Source organism: Argentina silus (assembly GCF_951799395.1).
Source record: "Argentina silus genome assembly, chromosome: Y".
In the NCBI taxonomy this organism is placed as follows: Eukaryota; Metazoa; Chordata; class Actinopteri; order Argentiniformes; family Argentinidae; genus Argentina; species Argentina silus.
In genome coordinates, this window is record NC_139654.1 from 15,895,662 (window position 1) to 15,902,359 (window position 6,698).

General features: G+C 42.0%; 1 pseudogene across 1 annotated transcript; it reads right to left on the reverse strand.

The window, feature by feature from the left end:
- Positions 1 to 242: 242 nt before the first annotated feature.
- LOC310824006 (phosphatidylinositol 3,4,5-trisphosphate 3-phosphatase and dual-specificity protein phosphatase PTEN-like) lies at positions 243 to 1,164 on the reverse strand (annotated as a pseudogene). Its single transcript has one exon. The product of its transcript is annotated as a phosphatidylinositol 3,4,5-trisphosphate 3-phosphatase and dual-specificity protein phosphatase PTEN-like (transcript).
- Positions 1,165 to 6,698: the final 5,534 nt, after the last annotated feature.

Here is a 6,698-nt window from a genome sequence, read left to right on the forward strand (position 1 = left end):
TCAAGACGAGCAACATATAGCCTACTTAAAACAGTTAGATTTAACTTTGAAACATTCACTATTGCTAAACTTAAAGTCAAAGTTCTGAATGGCAACACTTGTTACTTCTCAAATGATTCGTCAGAGCTATTGTAGCTAACTATCGTCAACTATTTCAGTGCTGCTAGAAATCGTCGTCTTTTCCAAGTTGGAGCTTCGTCGTCACAACAGTGTCCAGTGTGCTATGGATTGTCCTAAATAAACTACACGTTCCTGGCAATATTGCAATCAAGTCTTCTGAGAGGCCTTGTGTCCTTTTTCATCATCTTGTTCTGCTTGTGGAAGAACTCCGCTTTGATGTCTCCACAGACAGGCAGTGGCTGGGGGAGCTCAAAGTACATACGCTTGTCCTCTCGCCTTGTGTGCACTGGGTTGGACGTGTGGATCTTTGACTTTTAGTTGATAAACCACAAACTGCGGATCCCAATGCCAATTCCCTTTCTTGAAGCCCTGAGGAATCGGGTCACTCCTGTTTTTAATGGTACTGTCCCTGCAGGTGCCTCCACTAAACATGGGGAGCGTCTCAAACACCATTTTGTGAAAGAGCAGAGCGATGGGCTTGTACTCTAGCTGGTTCTTCAGAAGGTAGCTGTAGTAGTACACATAGCGTCGCTGGCTTGGGATTGTGACTCCCTTCTTGTCTCTTGTCCGCACTTCCCCGTAGAAGTCGAGTGCTTCCTGTGCCTCCAGGAACTTCCCTCGGTGGAGGAGATAGGCGCAGATCATGACGCCGGTGCGGCCCTTCCCTGCCTTGCAGTGGATGGCTGCCACATGATGGTCATCCTCGCTTAGCCACTGGTCCAGGTCTTCACAGAATGGCTTGATTAGCTCCAGCTGAGGCGGGTTGTGGTCTTCAAAGGGGTACTGTGCAACTCTGCAGTTAAACTTCGCGGTGTCGTAATGTCGCTTGGCGCAAAGATTATATATCTTGTAATGATTTTTGTGTTTTGAGTCCAGAAACCGTACTACATCGTCTATATTGTTTCTGTAGTCACCCTCAAGTCTTTCTGCAGGAAAGCCCATAGCAATTATATTCGGATAAATATAGGTCAAGTCCAAGTCAAACCCATCTTCCTGGTATCTCCTTTTGTTTTGGCTGACAATTTCCTTTATTATTGCAGCCATATCTGTGACAGGAGTCCTTAAGGTATTGAGTTTAAGAGAGAGTATTGTTGCCTTTGTACGAAACGCTGCCAATATGTTTCTCCCTCGCAATCCCGTTGGTGTCACCACTAGCTAATGCTAGTTAGCCGGAGAGCTGTCGTTGACAGCTAGCTAGTAAAGTAGCTAGCTAGAATGGCTGCTCCTGCTGCTGGGTCATAAAGGAGGGCCTTACTCCGTTCCACCACAGGCCCTGCTTCCACAGGCCCTGCTTCGATTTGACACAAAATCCTCCAGACGAATAGATACAGAATTATCCAGCTCTCTTTGTGGTTGTCTGGGATCTCAGGGTCAGACGACTGGGTGATGGAGGCCATGATAGGTGTATAATCTATTAGCGCTAGGAATGTAGCAATCGAAAATAGTTGTATTGGTCAATAGCTCAAAAGTATAGTCTAATATGCAAGTAGGACTCTACAGCCTTGATGGCATGTGCTCCTCAAGCTTGTGTCTCGTGATAAGTTGACCTTGCGTCTCAACTTTATTGGAGTGTATAGTGTCTTGTGGCTAGATACAGGTAAATGATGCTCCAAAATCAACCATCATTTCTAATGAATGACCATTAACCTTTACCCAAACTGTTGGATCTTCTTCCGGCTTAGACACTACCAGCTGACACCCCCCCCCACCTTTCAGATTCTCTGGGCACCCCTAAAACCCCTGCTCCTGGCCCCTGTTCGGGTATAGCCTTATTTGGTTAAGGCTATGAACATCACCATAGTATAGGTTGAAAATGTTTAGAGTAACGCGCCTAGGGATTCCATGCTCAATGCCCAAATCTGGAAGATAAAGCATGCTGTTCTGTATATAAGACTGAACGGCTAGACTAGGAAGAGGGGACATCATTGACTGTATAGGAACCCCCACATCTGGCCGTGGATTGTAACGATGAAGTTATGATTAATTAAAGACGATTAAACTGACTCCTCCGGACCTCTGCAGCTTCCTTTCTTCATCTAAGTTTATTAACTACAGATACATCGTAGAATACATTGTAGAATACATTTTTCAAATACAATAAAACACCATTAGGATACATTGTAGAATACATTTTTTCAAATAATGTTCCTACAGAACTATAGAAAACACCCGGTAATATTGTGAACCTAGGTAATAACAGGTGATAACAGGTAATAACAACTCAGTAACCAAACGGCAGTGTTCTACCTGAGGGGAGAAGGCGTCTCTTATCAAAAACAACTGAAAAGTTGATCAGTTGTTGTTTATTAGTGAGCGAAAAAGCTTTGATATCACGTTTAATTCTATTGTAACGGGCAGGGATCTCGCGTCGCGTGTTAGGATCTATAATATAGTCTTCTACCAGATCAGTCAAATTATTAAAGTTACGTTTTTTACAATTTTCATAATTCTGGATAAAACCTTTGACTTTCAAACACACCTTTCCTTGCTGGGTGAGAAAGCCGTAGGATTTTGGCCCCGCTGCTGTCCACGCACAAATATAATCATCAGCCGCTAATTCCGATGTCAAATCACCTAAATAATTTCCTGTCGGAGGGGTATAAAGATCCTCAGGGGTAGAGAGGTAAACGATTGAGTCGGTGTCATAGTATAGGACTCGCTCTTGCAATAAATGTAACTGTTTGTATAATTCACCTCTCGCATATGCTGTCGTAAACGCAGCTAAAAAAATATTTGATTCACCGGGTGGTAAGACACACCTGGAATTATGACGCCATTGAATGATTGCAACATCATTATTTATGAAATGGAACTGGCTTATATCATACTTACTGCTAAAGAGGTACTGAAAAAACTCTCTGGGTTCTTTCACTATGCTGGTTGTAAGTTGATTAGATCTTTGAGCCATTTTTCCCCAGAGGGAATTAAGTAAAAGTTTTGCGATCTGACGCTTGGCTGCGTTGTACTCAATTTTATGAGGGTCACTCGGCGGGTGAACTTTAGCATGTATGAAGCCATAGTAATTTTCAACCGGTTTAAAATCTTTTCTGATTATAACCGGGTGGCCAATTGGATATTCAAACTCTGCATTACAGTACGGATATAAGCTGGTAAAATCGACATATTGAATGGTCTGACCCTGTTCAACAATATGCCTTAAGCATATGGCCTCTGTTCTTCCTCCGAATAGCGCGGCCCGGGGATTTAAAGGGCTCGGCTCCTGGTATCTCTCTAGGAACAATTTAACAGAAGGTTGCTGTTGTTTCATCGAATTCCATGTATGTTCCCATATAACCTCTGTTTTCAGCTTAAACTCTGTTTCTAACCGAGTTAGCCTTTTCATGGTGTCAGAGTACATCACCCCAAACTCTGATCCTGTAAGCGGTGATATGTCATGAGGGTTATAACAAGTCGGCCAACCATGAAAATAACAGCCATAGAATTCTAATGCTGTTTTCACACCCTTTATCACGGCAAATCCATCGACATGAAGAGGACCAAAACAACGTTCACCTTGCGGTGTTAATGCATGTTCAATGTCAATGCCGCGTGAAGACGCTAGATACTCAAGCCACTGTATCGAAGCATGGGAATATGCCTTGAATTGTTGTCTGTAGTTGTTAGCATCGGGTAATGCGATTGTGTTTTTGATTAAGAAGTTGATTTGAAAAACAGCTAAAGCAGCTGACGCAATTGTCACGCTCTCAAAAGGGTCGCATCGAGTTGTCTTTATAAATTCATTGCGGAAATTGGTGGCACCTTCGGCTAAAATCTCCACATCATTCTGACAATAAGCCTTTAACTCGGTTAAAAAGTCAAATTCCTGATCTTTTACTGTGTTATACCACTTAAAGAAACTGTTTCTCTGCTCTACAGACATCTCATCACACCCGTACATTTCAGCAGCAGGGTACCGACCTTTGTAGTTATTTAACATGTTTGAATAATCGGTCATTTTATGAGGGAAATATCCCTTTTTTGCTTCCGTTTAGAAACTGTCCTTTTGGAAACTGTCTTAAGGGGATGGGGATGAAGGAATATGTGTCACTGAATTTGAGCCGGAATCGTCTATCTATAATGAGTATGATTTTACTCGCTTGGGCTATGACGAACGGTGTTATCCCCTGTTTTACATAAGCATCTAAAATTAGATAACTGTTATAACCTTTGCTATAATGTGCTAAGAACACTGTGCCTTTGAAATTTTTTTGACGGTAATACGTTAAAAACTCTAGAGCACAATCAGGGCCCTGTGCACCCCATCTATCCCCTTGCAAGGATTGTGTAGCCACATAGACAGGGATATGTGTTCCTGTTGTCTGGCTTGATTCAAAATCATAAAATACCAGCTTCTGATTAATCTCCTCCTCTGCTACACGAGGTTTAGGTTGCATGTAACATTGATGAATATCTACGCACTCAGACACTTCTTCAGAAGTCTGAACAGATGATGAAGGTGGCGGTTTAGCGGTCTGAAGGGGTTGTTTACAGATGTTACAAACTTGAATTGTACAGACATGGGGTTTAGAGTCTGTGAGGTTTATACGGTATGTAAATCCACATTTAAGGCATTTTTTATTTATTTGACAATTGCTCGCCATCTTTTCAGCTTTTGGGCGCCATCTGCACACTTTATGCATCCTATTAACATACACTATTTGAACAGTTACGATTGCAATCATTACAACGGACTTTTTGAAATGCAGCTTGTTGTTTACAGTCTGAAAGACAGACGTTGCAAGCTTTTTCGCAGAAGTGTCCACCTTCTCGGCTATACCCCGTGTGACAGTGAACACAGAGGTATGCACAGCCAAGGAATCCTTTAACATTTTTTATTCCGTAAAAATGATTGTCGTGCACAGAATGCATGTAGCGGATGAACCACTTCCAGGATGTGACCCTTCAATCTTTCGAATTCTGATGAATAGATTCTCAGAAGATTCTCAGATTCTTTTTCGAAAGTGTATATGTCCACATAGGGGAATGCACCTCCTGATGCAAACTCTACACGCACTACACGACCGTCTTCCAATTCCCACATCATACTTGTAGACGACATTTTAGACACTGTCATATAGTGACAACTACTACAGATCTCACACAGGGTCATATATATACACCTTTTTGCACGGGAAACACGTGATCTTATCAGTGACACGCCCGCGACATGTGTCATACCCATGTTTGAAACTAAACATTTTTAAAAATTTAACTATTTTTTAATTCCCCATTTTATTCTTCATTATTGAACACTTATTTTTATTCTTCATTATTGAAGAATAAAATTAATTGCACATTTTAACCCTCAGTATTGAGCTTTTATTTTAAGCCTCATATGCAATAAACGTTTATAGTATGCGTGTCTAGATGTATGTACGTGGCATGAAGTCATCACGACACATCACACAGCACTTATCAGTGAAAATCTTTAGCTGACCCTTGGTTGATCTTCAGCCAGTTCAGGGCCCCTGGTTTCCTAGAAGGAGAAAAGGCCCCTAATCCAACCGTTCTAATGGTTCTATATCCTATGGGGGTGACCACATCCTCAAAAAACTGTCAAGTTCCTAAATCTAATTTCACAATCAGCAGAACACCTTGACCTCTCACCAACGTCTCATTGTGCAAGCATCAACACCCACCACATCCGCCCCAAAGTAATTTTCAAGCATTATTTTTTGATGATTAAATTCATGTGACGTCATCACCTTTTGACAGAAGGTGAATACTATATTCTCTGACAACTGTCAACTGTGGGACCTTATATAGACAGGTGTGTGCCGTTCCAAATCATGTCCAATCAATTGAATTTACCACAGGTGGAGTCCAATCAAGTTGTAGAAACATCTCAAGGATGATCAATGGAAACAGGATGCACCTGAGCTCAATTTCGAGTGTCATAGCAAAGGATCTGAATACTTATGTAAATGTGATATTTCAGTTTTTTATTTTTAATAAATAGCAAACATTTCTAAAAACCTGTTTTCGCTTTGTCATTATGGGGTATTGTGTGTAGATTGATGAGGATAAAAATGAATTGAATCCATTTTAGAATAAGGCTGTAACATAACAAAATGTGGAAAAAGTGAAGGGGTCTGAATACTTTCCGAATGCACTGTATCCCCAGAAATGCCCGCTCGGTCTGTGGGTTTCCAACCGCACAAACAAGCTTGTGGTGCAAGCTCACTCAATTGAATAATGGCCTCAGTGTATCGATTTGTCTCCACCACCATCGCTTTAATAATTTCATCGGTAAACATTGATAAAAAAAACTATACTCCAAACCCTCTGTGGGCCTGGCCTTGGGCTCTTGTCATCGAAAGGCCTCCTCCCCTCAGAGCTTCTCCTCGTCGCTTCACTGGCCACCCTCCTGCCTGTCACATCTCGCCACTCCCTCGGTACAGCCTCCTCAACTCTCACCCGGCCAATATCCTCTCCCAGCCGCGTTGACATTTCCCTCATCATCCGACTCCTCTTCGCTCGACACCTCATCCAACTCCTCATCCTCAAACCCAAAAAACTCCTCTTCGCTATACCTGTTCCCAATTAAACATAAATTCACCGTTGTTCGACATTTCGTA